Genomic DNA, 24,026 nt, shown 5'->3' on the forward strand with positions numbered 1-24,026 from the left:
CGAACAACTTTCACAAAGAGAACTTGTTAATTTTACTTCTCCACTGGTTGTTTTCCATGAAAGTGTTACACTCATTGCCATAATATGACAACAATGGCTTGGAAAATGACCTATTTAAGGGGCTGAAGTCGATTAGTTGTACGACTGGGCCAACAGATCATGGGTACGTCATTTTTCGCGTAGAATTACAATACCAGTAAACTTTTATGGGACATGTGTCAATCCAGAAGCAAGAGACATCTTCCAGGATACCTATGAGCTTCAACACGATGGAATTATTTCAGAAAAGCATCTTCATTCGTCTAGTTGCGTCTGTCATTGTTACCAATGAGTCATTAGGAAAACCGTCAGGAAATTCAGTATGAAACTTTTTGTCTTTAAATATTGACATAGGTGAATGAAATTCTCTACAGCTCTAGTGCGTCGGCCGGAGTGGCCGAGCGGTTCTAGGCGCCACAGTCTGGTACCGTGCGACCGCTGCCTCGGACATGGATGTGTGTGATGTCATTACGTTAGTTAGGTTAAGTAGTTCTAAGTTCTAGGGGACTGATGACCTCAGAAGTTAAGTCCCATAGTGCTCAGAGCGATTTGAACCATTTTTGAGCTCTCGTGCAAACAAGAATGGTAATAGCTTCACCCGTGTCTACATTTCGAAAAGGCATCTTCATTTATTCAACATGAGTCTGTCATTGTTACCAATAAGCCATTAGCAAAATTGTCAGAAAATCCAGGATAAAATTTTGGCCTTTAAATATTGCCATTGGTATAATGAAATTTCCTGTAGCGTTCGGGCAAGCAAGAATGCTAACAAGTGCATCCCTCTCTGCACAAGTCTGCGAATAAACAACTGTGCAGCTTTTCGCTGCAAATGTTTTCTTGTTTGGTATATCATTCATTTGACGGCCTGATTCATCGCAATTATAAATCAATTGTGAATATAAAAAAAAAATTACATTCTTACATGGTTTTACCCAATAAAGTAAAATATTGTTCACCGTCATTTTTGCAGCAATATGAAGGTAGGAGACGAGGTACTGGCAGAAGTAAAGTTGTGAGGACGGGTCGTGAGTCGTGCTTGGGTAGCTCAGCTGGCAGAGCACTTGCCCGCGAAAGGCAAAGGTCCCGAGTTCGAGTCTCGGTGCGGCACATAGTTTTAATCTGCCAGGAAGTTTCAATATGAAGAGATACCTTCAGTCTTTCTGAATGTGTTTTTAGAAATGCGCCTACGAGAAGCAATAAGCCAATTAGTCCTCTTGGCGGAATGCAGCAATGGCTTTGCGCATATCATCTTCAGTCCAACCATCTTTATCACTACCCATCTTCGAGAGAATAGTAAAAATAAATCAACAAAATGTGTTGTCCCTATTCAGCCTTAATTTAGTGTTCCTATCCACGCAAAAAGAAGTGTTTTTAGTCTGCAGAGGTTGGTAACACTGAAACCATTTCCCATGAACAGGAGAACCACCATAACCTCATTTCAGATCTCCGATTTAAAATCTGCCACAAACGAATACGTAATCGGAGTAACGGTAAACTAATTATACTAAACTTAAAGAAGCAAGACATTAGAAATTAAAAGTATCTGTGCCTGGTATTTGTTGTGAGAAATTCAGAATGCGACACTAGAGTGGCACTCTGTTAGGCTGCTTTCTCATACAAGTATATACGATAATCTGAAGATGGCTCCACCTTCTTATATGCAGTTCATTTCTACTGGAGAATCAATATTCTAAAATTATCCCTCTTCAGCTACCGCCCCGTTTCAGCTGAAATTACCCTATGTCAGTATTTTGACCATTTACATGTCTTCTTAAATTGTTCCCATTAAATATCTGGAAGTCTGCGTACGGAGCTATTTAAAGTGGAGCTACCACATAGAACTAAACGCAGGTAAGGCGGATGTCAGGCTACGATTAATTGGAAGAATTCTCAAGAAGAGTAGTTCATCCTTGACGTAGGTAGCTTAAAAGCCTTCGTTCGACCAATACTTGAATACTGCTCGTCAGTCTCGGACCCGAACCAGATATGATTCACAGTGGAAATAGAGACGATCCAGATACGAGCAGCTTGTTTCGTCACGGGTTCCTTTAGTAAGCGCTAAAGCGTAACATCTATGCTCAGCCAACTCCATTGGCAGCCACTGCAAGAGAGGCGTTGTGCATCACGGTGTAGTTTATTGTTAAAAATCCGCAATCGTACGTTGCTACAAGATTCAGTTGCCATATTGCTTGCTCCTATGTATATATCGCGGAAGAGCCAGGAACGTAAGATTAGAAAAATGCGAGCTCACACATAAGCTTGCCAACAATCTTTCTTCCTGCGGACGATTTGGGACTGGAACAGGGAAGGAGGTACGTGACAGTGGTACACAAAGTACCCTCCGCCACACACCATAAGATGGCTTGCGGAGTATAGATGGAGATACAGATGTAGATCGCATTCATTTACTTCGAAGTATCACACACAAGTTTCATGTTTACCTGTGGACAAGAAGAGATGCCAACGATGCGAGTGACGTAAGACCTTTCTAACTCGATATATGACTCCCCCTTCCATTACTGCCAATCGCTTTCAGTTTCACTAAGCCGACAGGAGTTAATAAACAAAGAAGTACATGGAACACGTGTATGCGGATCTCAAAAGATTAATTTTATCAGTACCACTCTACTACGTATTAGAGAGATTGAAAGAGGAACAAAATATACTCTTATCAGGTAATCAGTGCCATGCACTGGCATGTAGATTAAAACTGCAGGGGCAAATCATTTTTGCGTCCTTTACTGGATTCAGGCTTTAAAGTGTCGTCTATAGCATGGTCATTATAGATGGAGCACTCACCCATTACGAGAAAGTTATGGGCAGGAATCGGATGTCATCATATCAAAGCTACAATCCCAGTATTCACCCAAAGCTATAACAGAAACTTCAAAAAGAAACCAAAATATCTAGAAATGGATTTTAAACCAGATTCTCCGTAATATGTTACAGACTATTCAGCCACCTCACTTCATTTGGGCTTACGTGATAGAAGAGTGTAAAACTCTATACCAAATGTACATGTTAATACTCATGAGGTGTGCTGCCATAACACTGTAATAATTGTTTGAGGCTCAGTGGTCGATTGCAAGTCTTCCGGTTGAATGCCACTTCACTGACTACCGTGTCTCTAACCTAAGCCAGTTATCCAACAGGAAAAAGGTGACCTACCGTTTAATGTGGAATCCGAACCACGCATCGATCCTCGTTCCTGTCGGTTCCTCACATCATTGTGAGGTGAAAGTTAGATTAAAGGTCGACTGAAAATTTTCGTGGTCCGATTGGGATTTGATTCCACGACCTCTCGATTTCCATGCACACACTTTACGGCCAGACCACCAGGCCCCGACTATCACATTGTAGGCTACTAATAGCATTTGACAAAAGGCATGCCCATGTGCCTGGAGCCTAAATATTACACATGGTGATTCCATGATGATTTTGAAAACTTTCACGAGTGATGGAGAAGGGTAAATGTACCAGTCTGACGTAAGAGAACTTGGTACAGAAGCGAACGATTCGAAAGTTACAAGCGAATGTCGTCCTGATACCTCTGACAGAGGAAGACATGTACCGGTATTGTTGTTGCTATATTAGTAGGGTAGGCAATTTTCATAGATGATAGTACGGATAAGAACAAGAAAATATGTGAAGTCAGTGTTGTTGTGGTAGTCTTCAGTTCGAAGATAGGTTTCATACCGCTTGTAACACCACAGCTCTTATGCTGTATGGATTCATTTTGCTTTATTTAATGTCACATTGTTGATCTTCTGTAAATGCGTTTAAATCGTTAACATAAAATTGTGTACTCTTTTCTTTGTTAAAAAACTTTGGTGTTGTGAATTGATTCTATGCAAAGTAGTGTATCTGCAATTTATATTCTTTGTCCCATTTGGAGGGAACAGAACTTATTGTATGTAATTGTAATTTTGTGTGAATAATTTTTTGTAGAAGTGTCAATATGTGAAAATGTTCTGTTTTATTTAATGTATTTGTTTGCTGTTATGTAAATTGCTGATCCTCACTTAGGGTTCTTAGTTAGTTTGTATATAAATGGTGTAGTGGTTCCCCTCTGGAACGGAAATGTGAAGCGCGCGCAAATTGTGGTTGGCATAGGTGGAAAAGGTGGAACTGATAGTCAGTCGGAGACGAGCCACCAGTCGGAAAGGAGCTACGAGTCTGTGCACTGCTAGTATAAAGGTGCATATTGTGATGATTCAGAGAGAGGCTTTTTCTGCTTCTTTCCAATGCCTCGGATGGGTGGACAAATAGCTGGAACTATTCTGGAAGTTGTATTTATCATCGCCACCAAGAAATGACAGAGTCCAGCAATTCTACCTGCAATTCCACCTACCAACATGCAGTTGCCACCACATTGCGCAATCACTGTAACGTAATACTATATTGATGTACAGTGAAGGAGCAGCCTAATGGATGTGTTAGTGTGCTGAAATATAAGGTAATTCATATCGGAATTTATTTACCTACCTTGATTTACTCCTCATCATAACACCTCTCAGGGTCCTCTCCGTTTGAAGTAAAGTGATTACCGAGTGTCCTTACTGAAAGTACGTTGAAGCCTAGAGCTTTGTTAAATAATGCCTTTTGAACTTATTAAAAGATAGTTAAAGCTAATGTGGTAACAGAGTGAGTTAAAGCAAATGTTATTTGTCCAATAATAATTTTCCTATTGAAACTGTTATTTAAAGTGCTGTTACCAACTTCAAACTTTAGGCTGAGTCTTATAAAGTAAATAATCACGTTGTTGTCTGTAGTAAATTCTAAAAAGGAGAGTCAGTTTCTTGCAATTTTGTCAACATTGTGTTTCGTTGTTGTAAAAGTGAGAAAGCTGTAGTTGTGAAACGTTACATTCTCATGTATGCCAAGTGTTTATCTCTCTTGTGTGCATATTAACAGTATAAAGACCACTCAGTTTGTGTAAACCCTGAAAGTGATAGTGTTTTTCTGTACCTGTTATAATTTTGAAAATAGTTCCTGCTGCTCTAACTGTTAGCTTCAATCTTAAAACATATGTGTGTCAGAGTTCATTGCACTCGCGTGTGGCTAAGTCTAGGTTGTTTGTCCATTATAGCTACTTATACCTACTTTTATAAACGAGAACATTAATCTTTCTCTTGCCTAATTAGGCTGGCGACCGTTTCCCTTATTTTATAAACAGTATAGCTAGGCAAAATTTTGTTTGGTACTATACAAATATTTACGTATTTCTGACTTTCATTTCCGATAAGCCACCTCCGTTAGGAACAACACGGTCAAACTAACAAAATTCCTCTCAGAGGGTAACACTGCTCTGTTGCTTTGTGCCATAGTTTCTTTTACAAAATTGTTTTATGTTACAACCTGCTTCTGGCATTGAGGTTATGGCACAGTGATAGCAGACGGGGAGTGTTATACGTGGCGCCGCGTGACAGGACGTTGTTCAGTTTGCACCTACAGACGGAAAAAATTATAAGTAGTTAGCATTTTACAAACATTGAGTGAACATAAAACGTCCAGCGGCACGAACCTGTACATTACTTGACAGAACTGGTAGTGAAAGTTCAGTTTAAATTAAAAATAAAAGGTATCAGTACTTAATAATAGTTCAAATGGACAGGAAATTAGAAATAAATTTAGACGCGCGAGAGCAGAATGCAACCGAGAGCAGTTCAGGCAGCACACCAACAGATGGCATGACGCGCGAGTTAAATTACGTACGTTATCACGCAGACGTTAATAAACAGATCGAAGCTATGTGTGTAGCGCGTACTAAGCAAGACAATGTAGGCAATGTTGTCGAAGACAGTGGCTATGCTGATGAATCGAGGGATATGTTTGAATCACCAAAACCAGAAAGGGGTGTAGGATCTGAACACGAAAAGGCAGTAGAACCTAAAAGTGAAAAGAATTCAGGTATGATAGATTTGTTAAAAACGTTGTCTGCGCAAATTACAGCATTGAGGCAACAAAATGTAGAACAAAGACAGCAAAATGCAGTAGAAAATGACAATATTAAGGCACAAATTACAGCACACAGTGACAATATTAATGCACAAATCGCAGCACTAGGACAACAAAATGTAGAACAAAGACAGCTAATTGCAACACAGGGTAGTGATATTAGTAAACAAATGCAAGAGCAGGGTACCAGACTTAGTAAACAAATTGAAGAAGTCAACTCAAGGGTAGGAACAGTGAGTAACGAAATCAAAAGTTTTAAAAGCGAAATTACTGTCATCAATGGCAATATTGCCAATGTACAAGGACAAATTGATGACATTAACGAAAGATTTGACTCTGAAGTAATTAAAATTCAAGATCAGATAGAACCCTTAGTCTGTACTAAGGTTGACGAAAAGGTATTCGGTATTAAATCCGAAATACAAACAGAATGTAACGCGGAATTTGCACAGATTAAACAATCTGTAACAGAAACAAGCAGAGCTCTAACCAAACAGATTCTTACTTGCGAAAAGAAGTGTGAACATAACACTTCACAAATCCAAGGCAAAATGTATGACTTGGAAAGAAAAATACAATCAGTACCTACACATTTTACTGAAAAAATGCCTTTCAGTAAAATATTAGAGGGCGAGGAAAAATTCGACCCAGCAAAGAGGCATAACGGATGGCACCCCCTAGACTTTGTAAAGAATTGCGAAAGAAATTTTCCTGAATATTTGTCTGATCAGGAAAAAATTAATGTCGTAATCAGTGCATTAACAGGAGAAGCAAAAAGGTGGGGGTTGAATCTTGATACTAACCAGATGTCTTTTGAAACCTTCAAACAAAAATTTATTGACGAATACTGGTCAGAACAAAAACAAGACCAGTTGTGGCGTGAGTTTTTAATGGCCAGGCTGTATGATGTCAGAGGTAGGCAAACCATGAAAGAGTTTTGCGAATCATGGTACAGAAAACTAATACACTTAAAAGCAAGAAGGACTGAAGCCGAGATCGTTTGGGTTCTTTGGCAGAAACTGCCTGAGGATTCTAAACGGTATGTTGGGAGTACCCACAGTAGTTTTTCTGCGTTCTTGGAAAGGGTAGAGGATGAAGATCACTGGCGAAGAAATCGCGAGTACCGTCCCCATAATAACAATAATTATTCGCGAGAAAGTAATGATCAAGCTGAACGACACGAAAATGAAAGATATCGTGTAAACGCGATTCAAAGAGGTCGTGCGAGAGGCAGGGGAAATTATACGACGCGCGGCAGAGGATACATAGCACGTAATTCCCAAACTAGAAACGAAATGGAAAACTAAAAACCGCGTGTGTTACGGGCCGGATTCACGCGGAAACCGGTTTTGGGCCCAAAGAAAAGATGCCAAATATTAGATTCGAGAAGGAAAGACGTGAACTACGGGGCAGGAAGGTTAAGGGCGCGCCTATAGCAGACGGGCGCGGAATGATACATAGTGGCGTTCCCAATGCGAAGTCACGTGACGGTTTGTGCTCGGGCCAGAGGTTGCCGAAGCAGCGTACATTGCACTTGGCAGCAGACACAAATGGCAGACGTCAGAACAAGATGGCTGCCGAAGAGAGAGACAGAAGAGGCGGGATCGGACACTTCCGATGGCCGGTTTCAGTAGTAAATGAATGTAGAAATGAAAATAAAGTTAATATGTCATATGATAATGATAACTCGGTATCGGAATCGTGTGAAAAGACTTTTTTAAAGAATGAAAGGGAGCCAGAAAAGGCGAGTGGAAAGGAGAACATTTGTACTGTTAATGATGTGTATGAAGAAAAGGACGTAAATGTGGGGGAGGTTGTGATGAATAAAGAGGAAAGGGAGGTAGAATATGCCACGCAAAAGACGTGTGCACAATTAATAATAGGCAAAAATGAGGTAGAGGAGGACGTTAGTAATCATGACATTATGAGCAGTGCAGATGAAATTATTGTTGATGGAAAGGTGTTTAATAGTTTTGATGCAGAAGGGTCTAGTAAGAATTTCGCACGATTACCTGAGAATGACAGCAAAGGGGAAAATGAAATGAAAGTTATCGAAGTATGTGACGATTATACTAAGTATGAAACTAAGGCTGAGATCGTTCAGAATAATTCTACAGAAGTATCTGAGTGTCCAAATGGTGTGCATTGTGTAGAAAATGAGTCGAAAAACGAAGTGGCTGAAAAATCTAGTGATAATCTGCTCTACTGTCTAAAAGTTGCTTTCCTGCTCGAATCTGATGACGAAAGCGAAATCAGTGATAGTTCAGATGATGAAGGGTATATGAATACAGATAAGAATGAATATAATAACTTTCCCTATTGTTCAAAAGTCGAATACTTAAGTGAATCTGATAATGAGGAAGAGAGTAGTGATGACTCCAGTGAAGATGAATTCTCAGGTGTAAATGAAAGTGAATATACTTTTACTGAAAGAGGGTATGAGAAAATTAGTGACATTTTTCCAAGACAAGATACAGAAAGTGAATCTGGGCCAAAACCGAATGAATTATTCAGTAATGTAACACAGGGGTATAGTTTGCAGGAACCTCCAGATGATACTATACTGGGGCAAGCCTTAACAAATGTTTTAAGTAAGTGTGAGGCTCAGGAACAAAAAGAGCCACTTGATAAAATAATAGCAGAACAGGAGATGATGTACCTTGCTAAAGATTTTGAATTTCCAAAACCTAAAAAGCCACCTGATGAAACAAAACGTTGGCAAAATCTGAATAACTTAGTGAAAGATGTAGAAAGTAGGAGGCCTAAAAAGCCACCAGACTTAAATGACTAATTTATGAACCATAAAAGACTGCCTTGTTAATAAAGTGACTGGGGGCAGGGTGCTGTATTTGTATATATGTTGTTAATTTAATGCATGACTAGTATTATTGTATCTGAGTGTTACCTCTAAGTGGATTATTGTTTTGTTGATATTGAGGCCTGTGGGAGGTTGTTGCTTATATAATGTAGTGTACTGTTTGAATTTGCTTAGGAAATGTTTATCATCAATTGAACACTTACTGTTGCCAGTCTAATTATGATGAGAGGGTCATGTAGTGTGAGAAACATGAAAACTTTATGAATGAATATGCTTACAGTAACTTAACAAGAGTGCAAAGAACTCCAAAAGATGATAATTAATTTCTAATATACTTAAAAATCAGAAAGGGCTTATGTTTGCACTATGTTGTTCACTTAAAGGTACATGTCCTCAGATGAGGGTTGTCAAACCCTCAGGGGACATGCACTCTTTGCATTGTCAGGTGCCTGACGAGCACCAGGGACCCGAGTTGTTGTCAGCACTACTTCCATTTCTTTTCGTGCTGCCAACCTTCCTCTTCATCATTCAGAACTTTTACTATCTTCTTTCCTTCTTCTCTATCAGAGTGTATTGAATAGTGTGGAAATAATGTAGAATACTGTGGGTATACTAGAAAATGACCAAGAATAATGAAAGTATAGTGGGTACTGTAAAGGAAAAATGTAATGGAAAAGTAAAGGGAAAAAGTAGATGAGAAAAGAATAGCTTACTGAAAAGAAAAGGTAAATGAATGCCATAATATAATTAAATGTAAATGTTTTTGAAAAAGAAAGGGGCAAATATGGTGTTGAAAAACAGTATATGTATTTAAAACTGAGGAGATGAACCTGGCTAAGGTATGTGAAATAGGTGTGTGAGGTATGTGTCTAGTGCCAGCAAAAGGGTTGGCAGAAATCACTTGCAATAGGATATGAAATTATTGTCCTGATCTTGATGTATGTAATGACCTAACAGTGTGTGGAAAAGCAATGATAAAGGAGTAATAAGAAATACTTTATCCTAACTTGATCCTGAATATGACATTTAATTTTTTTTTCTAGATTAATGTATATGTTACCTGATTGTGTCATTTAAAAAGAAATGATTTTGTTGCCAGTGTCTAATTGCTGTTTCAAAGTTGCAGGTTTAATGTTTTATACCATTAATGCAAATTTTACCAAAGAGGTGACATAAAGATGAAAAAACCTAAAGATGATGACAATAAACTGCTCAAAAATATGTTGTTGGGCAGCAAAGCATGACAAAAGAATAAGAATGCTGTGGTCCTGAAGTTACGGACTACAAAATATGCTATGTGAGCAGTAGCCAAAGGACTTGCCATTGTGGGGCAAGAAGCTGATAAGTGGTCATGAACTGCCAAACCTAGAGGATGGGGTAGTGTGTCAATTTAAAAATGTGTTTTTTTTGTTCTTTATCTAAATTGTGTATTTGTGCCTAAATGTGTAAGCAAAAAGACTGCTAGACCAATAATGGGCAGAATGTGTAACATGGACTGCTAGTGCTGAGGCAAGCAGTGAAGTAAGTTAGGTTTTTGATCAATGTGTTATGGACTGACTACTATTGTTGAAGTCAGTGAAAAGTTATTATAAAATATATATGCAACTTATTTAAATGGATGTAGATGTTTTTGAGACTAAGTTTTCTTGGATAACTTAAAGTTTTGGACTGCCTTGTTTTAAAACACAGCAGTGATGATTAAAGATAGGCTCTGAATATGTTAGTGTGTTCGTGTGCAACAAATATTTTGGACTGCTATTAATGAAGAGCAGCTTTAAAGTTAATTATTTTGAAACAACCTTGTAAAGTTACTTTGGTATTTAAAGAGTCAGTTGGAAAAAGGTTTCCATAGTTGTTTGTATAAATATTTGTGCATATGTGGATGCAAACTGATATTTTCAATATTTCATTAATTGCTGAACCTTGTAAAATGTACTGTGATCATGACTCTACTTGTGTGTCTGAAACTTACATTCCTTTTAAAATTATTGAGAGACAAACTTCTGTTTTGCTAAGTTAGAATGTTCTGTGTTATTGTATATGTGTTTATTCTTTTATTTATTGTTGGAGGCTATACCTTTGCTACTAATATGCAGATTTATTTTGTGTACTGATTACATATTAATTGAACTGTGTGTGTATGAAATGAACATGCTTAAAGATATCCTGTGTAATGTTGAAAATTAGTTTCCTTAAACCAGTGTGAAATTGAAAATTGCTTTAGATGTTTTACTTTGAAAATCTTTTGGAAGAAATGTATGCAATTTCTTAGTGTATATACTGTATATTTGTAATGTGTGTGTTTTTTTTTCTCCCAACTGAAGTTGGATGGAATAATTTTTTTTCACAGCCAGCACCACTTAGGTGTTATGGATGTTTCCTTGAAGTATCCCTGACAGGAAATTTCAACGAAACATGGGGCATGTGTAACACCACAGCTCTTATGCTGTATGGATTCATTTTGCTTTATTTAATGTCACATTGTTGATCTTCTGTAAATGCGTTTAAATCGTTAACATAAAATTGTGTACTCTTTTCTTTGTTAAAAAACTTTGGTGTTGTGAATTGATTCTATGCAAAGTAGTGTATCTGCAATTTATATTCTTTGTCCCATTTGGAGGGAACAGAACTTATTGTATGTAATTGTAATTTTGTGTGAATAATTTTTTGTAGAAGTGTCAATATGTGAAAATGTTCTGTTTTATTTAATGTATTTGTTTGCTGTTATGTAAATTGCTGATCCTCACTTAGGGTTCTTAGTTAGTTTGTATATAAATGGTGTAGTGGTTCCCCTCTGGAACGGAAATGTGAAGCGCGCGCAAATTGTGGTTGGCATAGGTGGAAAAGGTGGAACTGATAGTCAGTCGGAGACGAGCCACCAGTCGGAAAGGAGCTACGAGTCTGTGCACTGCTAGTATAAAGGTGCATATTGTGATGATTCAGAGAGAGGCTTTTTCTGCTTCTTTCCAATGCCTCGGATGGGTGGACAAATAGCTGGAACTATTCTGGAAGTTGTATTTATCATCGCCACCAAGAAATGACAGAGTCCAGCAATTCTACCTGCAATTCCACCTACCAACATGCAGTTGCCACCACATTGCGCAATCACTGTAACGTAATACTATATTGATGTACAGTGAAGGAGCAGCCTAATGGATGTGTTAGTGTGCTGAAATATAAGGTAATTCATATCGGAATTTATTTACCTACCTTGATTTACTCCTCATCATAACACCTCTCAGGGTCCTCTCCGTTTGAAGTAAAGTGATTACCGAGTGTCCTTACTGAAAGTACGTTGAAGCCTAGAGCTTTGTTAAATAATGCCTTTTGAACTTATTAAAAGATAGTTAAAGCTAATGTGGTAACAGAGTGAGTTAAAGCAAATGTTATTTGTCCAATAATAATTTTCCTATTGAAACTGTTATTTAAAGTGCTGTTACCAACTTCAAACTTTAGGCTGAGTCTTATAAAGTAAATAATCACGTTGTTGTCTGTAGTAAATTCTAAAAAGGAGAGTCAGTTTCTTGCAATTTTGTCAACATTGTGTTTCGTTGTTGTAAAAGTGAGAAAGCTGTAGTTGTGAAACGTTACATTCTCATGTATGCCAAGTGTTTATCTCTCTTGTGTGCATATTAACAGTATAAAGACCACTCAGTTTGTGTAAACCCTGAAAGTGATAGTGTTTTTCTGTACCTGTTATAATTTTGAAAATAGTTCCTGCTGCTCTAACTGTTAGCTTCAATCTTAAAACATATGTGTGTCAGAGTTCATTGCACTCGCGTGTGGCTAAGTCTAGGTTGTTTGTCCATTATAGCTACTTATACCTACTTTTATAAACGAGAACATTAATCTTTCTCTTGCCTAATTAGGCTGGCGACCGTTTCCCTTATTTTATAAACAGTATAGCTAGGCAAAATTTTGTTTGGTACTATACAAATATTTACGTATTTCTGACTTTCATTTCCGATAAGCCACCTCCGTTAGGAACAACACGGTCAAACTAACAAAATTCCTCTCAGAGGGTAACACTGCTCTGTTGCTTTGTGCCATAGTTTCTTTTACAAAATTGTTTTATGTTACAACCTGCTTCTGGCATTGAGGTTATGGTACAGTGTTAGCATACGGGGAGTGTTATACGCTCTCCACGATATTCTTTCCTTTGGAAGCCTCTTCATCTACGAATAACTACTGCAACCTACATCGTTTTGAATCTGTCTGCTTTCTATAATCAACTCTTGGTGTTCCTCTACAATTCCCCCCCCCCCCCCCATCACCCCCTCCAAACTCTCCTCCAATATTACACTGATGATCTCTTGATGTCTCACGATGTGTTCACGATGTGTCCTATTGACTGTGAGGGTACCTCCATCCCTCTTCCCCGCATTGGAGAGGATAGACTCGATAAATTCTTGGCAAAATAAAAAATTTCTGTTTATTGAGATTAATAATAAGCTCGGACGTTGTGCAGCCGCCTACGGTCTCACGCCTTCAGCGTGGAATGTCGACAGTTCTCATAGTGATGGGTGCTGAACAAGGGACGCCTTCAGCGAACTTTGTTCAACCTTCTTCGCAAATGTAGTAGCGTGAGAGGAGTCACGTGGTGCTTCAGGCACTGTCACGCGAGAGACGGTGTTGAAGGGCAGCTATATTTTGCCCGCCCGTGTTTGTCCTGTTAACGTGCTTCTTTTCCGCTCCATTAGTTAAACTTCCATGAGATATACTTTGGGTTCCTTTGGTCACATCTCCCCTTCTTTAGGCACCATTGTATACACTCTTTCGGGGGTCAGAGTTTTGGCAGATAATCTCTTGTTGATCATTTGACCACCTAAATCCGGATGTCTGCTCTGTCATCTCTCGTGCCTACCTGTACACAACGATCCCTCGTTTTGGTCAACCTATGCCATAAATTTCTTTTCTTCCCGATTCTGCTGTACATCCAATCTTCAGAATTCTTCCGCAGCACCACATTTCAAAAGCTTTTGTTCTTTTCTTGTCTGAACATTTTATCGCCCACGATTCACTTCTATACAATGCTACACTCCAGACAAATACCTTCAGAAAAGACTTCCTAAAACTTAAATCTATATTCTGTGTTAACAAATTTCTCTTCATCAGAAATGCATTTCTTCCTCTTTCCAGTTTACGTTTTACTTCCACTCTGCTTCGGCGATCATCTGTTATTGTACTGCCCAAGTAGCATAACCCATCTACTACTTTTAGTATATCGTTTCCGAATCTTATTCCCTCAGCATCGCTTGATTTAATTCTACCACATGCATCTACCCCTGTTTTGCTTTTGTTGATGTTCGTGTTATAAGCTTCTTTCAAGACACTGTCCATTACATTCAACTGGTCTTCCAAGTCCATTGTTGCCTCTGACAGAATTACAGCGTCATCGAAAAACCTCAAAGTTTTTATTTATTCTCCCTGAACTTTAATTCTGTCTCCATATTTTTCTTTGGTTTCTTTTACTGTTTGCTCAATGCACAGATTAAATATCATCGGGGATAGGCTACAACTTCTTCTCACTCCCTTCTCAACCACTGCTGCCCTTTCATGTCCACCGACTCTTATTACTGCCGTTGGTTTCTGTGCAAGTTGTATATAACCCTTCACTCCCTGTATTTTACCCCTGCCGCCTTCAGAATTTCAAAGTGTGTATTCCAGTCGACGTTTTCAAAAGCTTTCTTCAACTCTAAAAAAGGTATAAATGAAGGTTTGCCTTTCCTTAACCTATCTTCTAAGGTAAGTCGTAGGGTCATTGCCTCACTTTTTCCTACATTTCTCTGGAATCCAAACTGATCTTCCCCGAGATCGGCTTCTACCAGATTTTCCATTCTGCTGTAAATAATTCATGTTGATATTTTGCAACCATGGCTTATTAAACTGGTAGTTCGGTATTACACGTATTTTTTGATTTAACTAAGGCATTTGGTTGTGCTGGTCACAAAATATTGCTCGAGAAGTTGGAGCATTACGGAATACGGGGAGTAGCTCACAATTGGTTAACCTCTTACATTAGCAACAGGCAGCAAAAGGTCATTATTCACAATGTTGATAACGGCTGTGATGTGGGACCTGAGTGGGGTACTGTCAAGTGGTGGGGGGGGGGGGGGAGGGGGGGTGCCCCAGGGATCAGTGTTGGGGCCACTCCTGTTCCTTATTTATATAAATGATATGCCCTCTAGTATTACGGGTAACTTTAAAATATTTCTATTTGCTGATGACACTAGCTTGGTAGTAAAGGATGTTGTGTGCAACATTGGCTCGGTTTCAAATAGAGCAGTACATGACCTCAGTTCACGGCTTGTAGAAATAAACTAACATTAAATCACAGTAAGACTCAGTTTTTACAGTTTCTAACACACAATTCAACAAAACCTAACCTTATAATTTCACAGAACAGGCATATGATTAGTGAAACTGAACAGTTAAAATTTCTAGGTGTTCAGATAGATAGTAATCTGTAATGGAAAGCCCAAGTTCAGGATTTTGTTCAAAGACTTAATACTACCATTTTTACTATTCGAACGGTATCAGAAGTGAGTGATACTTCGACACGAAAATTAGTCTACTTTGCTTATTTTCATTCGCTTATGACGTATGGTATTATGTTTTGGAGTAACTCTTCCCATTCCACAAGGATATTTTTGGCTCAGAAACGGGCCGTTCGGGCAATAAGTGGTATGAATTCACGAACCTCTTGTCGACCTCTGTTCACGAGTCTGGGTATTTTGACATTGGCCTCTCAATATGTATATTCCTTATTGTCGTTTCTTGTTACCTATATTAGTTTATTCCCAAGAATAAGCAGCTTTCACTCGGTTAATACTCGGCAGAAATCAAACCTTCATTTGGATCAGACTTCCTTAACTCTTGTGCAAAAAGGTGTGCACTATACGGCTGCATCCATTTTCAGTAAGCTGCCACTCGAATTCAAAAATCTTAGCAGTAATCCACGGGCTTTCAAATCAAAACTGAAGAGTTTCCTCATGGGTCACTCCCTCTATTCCGTCGAGGAGTTCCTTGAAAAAATAAGCTGATTCTTATTGTATTACTGATAGCGTTTACTTAAACTTATGGACTGACTTTTTTCAGTTTCATGAACATTTATTTTTATCTGTTATTACTTTTATGTTGTAATTTCATGAACTGACACGTTCCATGACCTTGGAGATTTGCTCCTCAGTTTAGTCCTGCGGAACTTGATGCGTAAATAAATAAAATAAAATAAATCAGTATCTGCTTTCTTCGTAATTTGAATTATTATATTGTTCTTCAAGTCTGATGGTATGCAACGTGTCTCACACATCTCACACACCAAGTGCAATAATTTCGTTATGTCTTATTCTCCCGTGAATATCAATAGTTCTAAGGGAATGTCATCTACTCCAGGGGCCTTGTTTCGACTTGGGTCTTTCAAATTCTTCTCGCAGTGTAAAATCTCGTATCTCACCTTCATTGCCGGCCGGGGTGGCCGAGCGGTTCTAGGCGCTACAGTCTGGAACCGCGTGACCGCTACGGTCGCAGGTTCGATGATGATGATGATGATGATGATGTTTGGTTTGTGGGGCGCTCAACTGCGTGGTTATCAGCGCCCGTACAATTACCCAATCTTTGCTCAGTCCAATTTCGCCACTGTCCTGGATGATGATGAAATGATGAGGACAACACAAACACCCAGTCATCTCGAGGCAGGTGAATCGCAGGTTCGAATCCTGCCTCGGGCATGGATGTGTGTGATGTCCTTAGGTTAGTTAGGTTTAAGTAGTTCTAAGTTCTAGGGAACTGATGACCTCCGTAGTTAAGTCCCATAGTGCTCAGAGGCATTTGAACCGTTTTTGAACCTTCATTTATGTCTTCTTCGCTTTCTATTATATTGCTTTCAAGATTAGTGTATAGAGGGCTATACAATACTTCCACCTGTCAGCTTTCACTTCTTTGCTAAGTACAGATTTTCCATCTAACCTCTTGATATCAATACAGCTACTTTTCTTTTCGCCAAACGACTCTTTCATTTTCTGGTAGGAGATATCTACCTTTCCCCTAGTTATATATGGAATATGTTTCTGTTGGTGACTAAGGACGGTGTACTGAATAATCTTACATCAGTAGTTACGTCATTTGCGGAACAACTATTATAGCCTTTACGAGTAACAAGTTTTTAGGTCGGTTATTGCTGTAAGTAGGCTGGTTTTTATGCTGGTAATGCCACCGCCACGTAGCGCTCTGTATGAAAATCACTGGCTGTGCTGTGTGCAGTCTGTGGCTGGTTTGCATTGTCGTTTGCTATTGTAGTGTTGATCAGAATAGGTAAAGAGCGAAATGTCTGAGTACGTTCAGTTCTGCTCAGCTGTTTGAAAATAAAATAATGTAAGAGGTTTATCAACACAGTAATTCATAAATTTTTCTAAGGGGACGTTTCATTACCTGCAAATACAAGTGGCAACAGTACATGCTTATTTTCTCCTGGGGAATAGTTGAGGTGTTGTTGTATGACATGGGAATGGAAAACGGTTAGTCTTTACTGACGGGAGCTACGGAAAGAAAACACCAAATCTCAAATTATGTGACGTGTTTGCGGGAAGATTTTTAGACACAGAGAAAACATAACCAACACACTGACGTGTGTACATATTAAGGTACCACTTACAAAAATGGTTCAAATGGCTCTGAGCACTATGGGACTCAACTTCTGAGGTCATTAGTCCCCTAGAGCTTAGAACTAGTTAAACCTAACTAACCTAAGGACATCACAAACATCCATACCCGAGGCAGGATTCGAACCTGCGACCGTAGCGATCTTGCGGTTCCAGACTGCAGCGCCTTTAACCGCACGGCCACTTCGGCCGGCTACCACTTACAAAAATACCTGTGCTTATACCGGTTACACCTTGTATGATTCCATATCCTCACATTTGTCCTGTAGCCAGTCCTATTTACTCATTTTGCACTTCCTGTCAGTGTCATTTCTTAGACATTTGTAGCCCTTTCACCTGATTCATTTTCCGCATTTTTTAATTTTTTCCTTCCATCAATTAAATTTAGTATCTCCTTTGATATCCAAGGATATCTACAAGGCCTAATCTTTCTAACTACACTCCTGGAAATGGAAAAAAGAACACATTGACACCGGTGTGTCAGACCCACCATACTTGCTCCGGACACTGCGAGAGGGCTGTACAAGCAATGATCACACGCACGGCACAGCGGACACACCAGGAACCGCGGTGTTGGCTGTCGAATGGCGCTAGCTGCGCAGCATTTGTGCACCGCCGCCGTCAGTGTCAGCCACATACCTATTTTTTATTCATTACTAGACCTGCTCCTGCATTACTTGTCTTTGATTTTGTACACTACTTGCCATTAAAATTGCTACACCATGAAGATGACGTGCTACAGACGCGAAATTTAACCGACAGGAAGACGATGCTGTGATATGCAACTGATTAGCTTTTCAGAGCATTCACACATGGTTGGCGCCGGTGGCGACACCTACAACATGCTGACATGAGGAAAGTTTCCAACCGATTTCTCATACACAAACAGCAGTTGGCCGGCGTTGCCTGGTGAAACGTTGTTGTGATGCCTCGGGTAAGGAGAAGAAATGCGTACCATCACATTTGCGACTTTGATAAAGGTCGGATTATAGCCTATCGCGATCCCGGTTTATCGTATCACGACATTGCTGCTCGCGTTGGTTGAGATCCAATGACTGATAGCAGAATAATGTATCGTGCAGCCACGTCTCGATCCCTGAGTCTCCGCCCACATCTCGTGGTCGTGCGGTAGCGTTCTCGCATCCCACGGCCGGGTTCCCGGGTTCGATTTCCGGCGGGGTCAAAGATTTTCTCTGCCTCGTGATGGCTGGGTGTTGTGTGCTGTCCTTAGGTTAGTTGGGTTTAAGTAGTTCTAAGTTCTAGGGGACTGATGACCATAGCTGTTAAGTCCCATAGTGCTCAGAGCCATTTGAACCATTTGAACCCTGAGTCTCCAGATGGGGACGTTTGCAAGACAACAACCATCTTCACGAAAAGTTCGACGACGTTTGCAGCAGCATGGACTATCAGCTCCGAGACCGTGGCTGCGGTTACCCTTGGCGCTGCATCACAGACAGCAGCGCCTGCGATGGTGTACTCAACGACGAACCTGGGTGCACGAATGGCGAAACGTCATTTTTACAAATGAATCCAGGTTCTGTTTACAGCATCATTATTGTCGCATCCGTGTTTGGCGACATCGCGATGAACGCACATTGGAAGCGTGTATTCGTCATCGCCATACTGGCGTATCACAGACTACAGACGCGAAATTTAACCGACAGGAAGAAGATGCTGTGATATGCAAATGATTAGCTTTTCAGAGCATTCACACAAGGTTGGCGCCTGTGGCGACACCTACAACATGCTGACATGAGGAAAGTTTCTAACCGATTTCTCATACACAAACAGCAGTTGACCGGCGTTGTCTGGTGAAACGTTGTTGTGATACCTCACATGTCAGTGATGGTATGGGGTGCCATTGGTTACACGTTTCGGTCACCTCTTGTTCGCATTGATGGCACTTTGAACAGTGGACGTTACATTTCAGATGTGATACGACCCGTGGCTCTACCCTTCATTCGATACATGCGAATCCGTACATTTCAGCAGGATAATGCACGACCGCATGTTGTAGGTCCTGTACGGGCCTTTCTGGGTACAGAAAATGTTCGACTCCTGCCCTGGCCAGCACATTTTCCGAATCTCTCACCAAACGTCTGGTCAATGGTGGCCGAGCAACTGGCTTGTCACAATACGCCAGTCACTACTCTTGATGAACTGTGGTATCGTATTGAAGCTGCACGGGCAGCTGTACCTGTACACGCTCTATTCGACTCAATGCCCAGGCGTATCAATGCCTTTATTATGGCCAGAGGTGGTTGTTCTGGGTATTGATTTCTCAGGATCTATGCACCCAAATTGCGTGAAAATGTAATCACATGTGAGTTCTAGTATAATATATTTGTCCAATGAATACCCGTTTATCTTCTGCATTTCTTCTTGGTGTAGCAATTGTAATGGCCAGTAGCGTATTTATAACCCTATACTCACCTGACCAGAAGACTTGTTCATCCTGTCACCAAACTTCAGTAATCCCTACTATATCTAACTCTACGTCCCTTTTTAAATTTTCTAGTCTATCTACCCAATTAAGGGATTTACCATTCCACGCACCGATCAGTAGAGCTCAGTCTGGTTCTCCTGATGGTGACATCCTCCAAAGTAGTCTTCGTCCGGAGATCCGAATGGGGACAAGTTTACCTCTGGAATACTTTACCCAAGAGGATGCCATAATCATTTAACGATACAGCAGAGCTGCGTGCCCTCGGGAAACATAACGGCTGTAGTTCTCCTCTGCTTTCAGCCGTTCGAAGTACCAGCACAACAGGAATATGTTAGTTTATTACAACACGAGATCAGTCAATCATTCACACTGTTGCTCCTGCAACAACTGAAAAGGCTGCTACCATTCTTAAGGAACCACACGTTTGTATAGCCTTTCAAGCGATACCGCTCCGTTGTGGTTGCACCTACGGAACGGCTATCTGTGTAGCTGAGGCACGTAAGCAAGCCACCCCACCCCGGCAAGGTCCATGGTTCATGAAGGGAGATCCAGTAAATACGAGGTCTAAAATGCGTTACTTTGTGTGTTATGGGCACTTGTCCAGTTGAACAGAAGTGTTTCACGATATCGAAGATGAACGAGTGCTCACTGCTATTAAAGCATGCATTTTAGAGCCCAAGTTTACTAGGAATTTTTTTCTTGTTTTGGTTCATAGTGCCACTTCTGAAAGTTGCGTACCCTACAATCTTCGCGTCAACAGGTATTCCACTGTCAGAGGTATTAGAACGATTTTCGTTTATAATTTTACACTCAGTCGTTTCCGGACCAGAGTCCCTTACCTCAAATTGAAAATTGCGTACCCTACAATTTTCCTATATTTTCCTTCTCCATCATCCCTGAAAGCTTGTAACATCATCACGGAATCACTACATGTACCTAAACAAAGCATACCGGTAGATTAACTTGCTATTTGAGAGAACATATTATACAGGAGTTAAGTTACCTCACACATCCAATAAGTACACTCAAAATTCATTAAACATTCTGTACCATGTGAAATAAAATTTTTTAACACGGGCCGGTATCTCTGCCACAAAGAAGCAGTCTTATCTAACGCGTTATGTAGGTACTGGTCTTGAGATACTTAGGGAAACGAGGGATACGTAATATAAATCTAAGTGGCTAGACAAAGGGTTGGACTGGTCTCCCTCGAGAACGCATCCATTGTTAATTCATGAGCCACCTCGCCCGTTATTTTATTTTTAACAGAAATTGTCAGTGACAGAATAATAGAAGAACAAGTGTTAATTAAACAGTTAATAGTTAGACACAAATACCATTCACTTCATGACGTGCAGTTCAGTTATTACCGGTTTAGCTTAAATTTCATCGTTAATTTCGTGACGTTATGTCATACACATTACGTTATATGTGAGTCATTAATGACAGTGGATATTGGCACTCGAGGGGCAATAGCGTCTCATGGGTATTGACACTCCGTCCGCTACCTCGGCCATGGAGGCAGGTTTATTGTATTTAATAATTCAGAAACAGTCATGGAGAAATTAAATTGTTACGTGTTGTCAGAAACAGTTGTTATTACATAGGCTACATACGATGTGATGATTTTGAAAAAAAAACCAGGCATTTAAAAACTACAGTAATAAAATGTTATGAAAAAGTATATGTGATGTTTTGCTTTGTTTCTCTCGGTTAGTTTTACCAGAAAACATGTAAACGGCAACGGCACGACTTTAAAGGCTTTTATGACATCTACCGATCATAACCAGGATGGTAGAGCATTTAAAACAGTGTACAATTTGTTTTCTTGTACTGATCACGAATTTACGGATTTCACACCATTGGTCTACTGTTATTGACCTGAGGCAAGAGATTTACTATTGCTGCAAGATTATAGGTATAGCTTACTCGATAGAAGCCTTTTCACCTCACTACCTGCGACTGATTAACAAAAGAGAAATTGTACATAGAAGTAAGACGCACTAATGGTCACCAATATAAATCTTCAACAACATACACGCTATCTACAGGATAATAACTTCATTCATTTACTTCCATTTCTTGTTAGAACAACTGATCATCGTTTGGTTGTTCTGAATCGCACACAAAACCAAAATTATATTACGCACTCCATGATGCCAACATTAAAAACTAGGTAACTGCAAATCGTTTCACGTTACCCCGCTGCTTCAAGTAACCCCATTTTATGGTACTGATTTTTATATCGTACCCTACCATACGATTTGATCCTATTACAAAATCTTAGTCATGTTATTGTTGTGGTCTTCAGTCCTGAGACTGGTTTGATGCAGCTCTCCATGCTACTCTATCCTGTGCAACCTTCTTCAACTCCCAGTACCTACTGCAGCCTACATCCTTCTGAATCTGCTTAGTGTATTCATCTATTGGTCTCCCTCTACGATTTTTACCCTCCACGCTGCCCTCCAGTACTAAATTGGTGATCCCTTGATGCCTCAGAACATGTCCCACCAACCGATCCTTTCTTCTAGTCAAGTTGTGCCACAAGCTCCTCTTCTCCCCAATTCTGTTCAATACCTCCTCATTAGTTATGTGATCTGCCGATCCAATCTTCAGCATTCTTCTGTAGCACCACATTTCGAAAGCTTCTATTCTCTTCTTGTCCAAACTATTTATCGTCCATGTTTCACTTCCATACATGGCTACACTCCATACAAAAACTTTCAGAAACGATTTCCTGACACTTAAATCAACACTTGATGTTAACAAATTTCTCTTCTTCAGAAACTCTTTTCTTGCCATTGCCAGTCTACATTTTATATCCTCTCTACTTCGACCATCATCAGTTATTTTGCTCCCCAAATAGCAAAACTCCTTTACTACTTTAAGTGTCTCATTTCCTAATCTAATTCCCTCAGCATCACCCGACTTAATTCGACTACATTCCATTATCCTCGTTTTGCTTTTGTTGATGTTCATCTTATATCCTCCTTTCAAGACACTGTCCATTCCGTTCAACTGTCTTCCAAGTCCTTTGCTGTCTCCCACAGAATTGCAATGTCATCGGTGAACCTCAAAGTTTTTATTTCTTCTCCATGGATTTTAATACCTACAGTATACATCAGTATGGGACCCTTACCAGGTTGGATTAATAGAAGAGATAGACATGATCCAGCGAAAAGCAGCGCGATTGGTCATGGGGACATTTAGTCAGCGCGAGAGCGTTACGGAGATGCTGAACAAGCTCCAGTGGCGGACACTTCAAGAAAGGCGTTACGCAATACGGAGAGGTTTATTATCGAAATTACGAGAGAGCACATTCCGGGAAGAGATGGGCAACATATTACTACCGCCCACATATATCTCGCGTAATGATCACAACGAAAAGATCCGAGAAATTAGAGCAAATACGGAGACTTACAAGCAGTCGTTCTTCCCACGCACAATTCGTGAATGGAACAGGGAAGGGGGGATCAGATAGTGGTACAATAAGTACCCTCCGCCACACACCGTAAGGTGGCTCGCGGAGTATAGATGTAGATGTAGATGTAGATGTAGAACTTTTCTTTTGTTCCCTTTTCTGCTTGCTCAATATACAGATTGAATAGCATCGGGGAGAGGCTACAACCCTGTCTCACTCCCTTCCCAACCACTGCTTCCCTTTCATGCCCCTCGACTCTTATAACAGCCATCTGCTTTCTGTACAAATTGTAAATAGCCTTTCGCTCCCTGTATTTTACCCCTGCCACCTTTAGAATTTGAAAGAGAGTATTCCAGTCAACATTGTCAAAAGCTTTCTTTAAGTCTACAAATGCTAGAAACGTAGGTTTGCCTTTCCTTAATCTCTCTTCTAAGATAAGTCGTAAGGTCAGTATTGCCTCTCGTGTTCCAACATTTCTACAGAATCCAAACTGATCTTCCCCGAGGTCGCCTTCTACCAGTTTTTCCATTCGTCTGTAAAGAATTCGCGTTAGTATTTTGCAGCTGTGACTTATTAAACTGATAGTTCGGTAATTTTCACATCTATCAACACCTGCTTTCTTTGGGATTGGAATTATTATATTCTTCTTGAAGTCTGAGGGAATTTAACCTGTCTCATACATCT

Source organism: Schistocerca cancellata, chromosome 4 (genome assembly GCF_023864275.1).
Source record: "Schistocerca cancellata isolate TAMUIC-IGC-003103 chromosome 4, iqSchCanc2.1, whole genome shotgun sequence".
Lineage (NCBI taxonomy): Eukaryota > Metazoa > Arthropoda > Insecta > Orthoptera > Acrididae > Schistocerca > Schistocerca cancellata.